At 28.2% G+C, this 1388-nt stretch overlaps 1 long non-coding RNA gene across 1 annotated transcript in view; it reads left to right on the forward strand.

The window, feature by feature from the left end:
- The first annotated feature begins 216 nt into the window (after positions 1-216).
- The window catches only part of LOC108750281, a 1963-nt gene continuing 791 nt past the window's right edge, over positions 217-1388 (forward strand). The window contains exon 1 of the long non-coding RNA XR_001939422.1: positions 217-295. This is a non-coding gene — a long non-coding RNA (uncharacterized LOC108750281). The remainder of the gene's footprint in view (positions 296-1388) is intronic.

Consider the following 1388-nt stretch of genomic DNA (forward strand, 5'->3'; position numbering starts at 1 on the left):
ACATATATATACATACAATATTTACGTATATTCATATATATATAGCTATGTTTAATATTAGCAGTAGTTGTAATGCGAAATATAATAATATTAAATTATTAACAAATTACATGAGGTTTATTTTCTGTGACAGAACCAGTATATACTTTTGGAAACTGAGAAAGAGAGTTCTAGTGCAGAAATAACAAACAAACTTATAGTGTTTGCAAAGAAGAATGGGACAAACAATTTAAACGTTTCGTCTCTTAGTTCGAATTCTTTTTAATCCGATAAGAAACGTATCAGTATGAAGATGGTAAGTTCTGATTCCTTCTCCACAGTCAATTGAATAATTTCGATTTCTGGTAATCGAGTTAAGTATATAAAATCCAAAGATCCAAACGCAATGCATTAAGAAAAGTCTGAAATCAGCATTCAACTTTAACTACATTAAGAAAAAAAATTCTTAACTTGATTAAATGTGTTCGTAATGATTATTTAGTTTAAATATTTATATATTTAAGTAAAAAAATCTTAAAATTTAAAACATATTATTTGTCTAAATTAACAAATGTTTGCTTAAGCTCATGACTACCGCTGCATTTAGTTCAATCAATTAATACTTATCGATTCGACAACTTTTTCTTAGCTCATTCTGGAGCTTAACGCAATGCCTTTGGATCTTTGTGTGGATTCAAAAATGAGGATTTCTTTAATTCTTTGTTTTTAAATTTATTTTTATTTTGTATAGGTAATATGGCACAGAGAAATGAATATAACTGCAATAATATCGAAAAAATGCAAAAAATATTACTTTTATCTAACCAAAAAATGACAAAAAAAAACTATTGCTTTTATAGCTACTGCGGGAAGTCGGTACGCGAGAACCACAGATTGACAATGTGCAGTGAATGCATAAAATGAAAACTTTAATTTTTTATAATTTTTGACCATTTATATTTTTTTTCATTAATAAATAATCATTTTAGCAATTAACAATGAATTAAAATTGTTTATTATTTAAAAAATATTATTTGTCTCGCGGCCTTTCTCGTGTTACCAGATAATTCAGACATGAGACAAAGATGAACAATTAAATGACTTCTTATAACGTACCTAATAATGCGTAATCGTGTATTATATGATAATGGTGTACACTATCCCTGATTTCTGATTTAATCAATCAAATCGCGGTCATAACATTGACGGCCATCGACCGCCTTGAAGGGGTACTGTGCGGGTGTATTGTACCCATTATACACTCACTATATAAAAATGACACTGATTAGACATATTCAAAGTTCAAACATATATCAATATTTATATTCCGTCAAAGAATAATACATCTGTGTTTGACCTTCTATAACAGTTTCTGCTTTTTCATACCGTTTCTATACTTTCTGTGGTTC

This window comes from Trachymyrmex septentrionalis, unplaced genomic scaffold (assembly GCF_001594115.1).
Source record: "Trachymyrmex septentrionalis isolate Tsep2-gDNA-1 unplaced genomic scaffold, Tsep1.0 scaffold35, whole genome shotgun sequence".
Classification (NCBI taxonomy): domain Eukaryota; kingdom Metazoa; phylum Arthropoda; class Insecta; order Hymenoptera; family Formicidae; genus Trachymyrmex; species Trachymyrmex septentrionalis.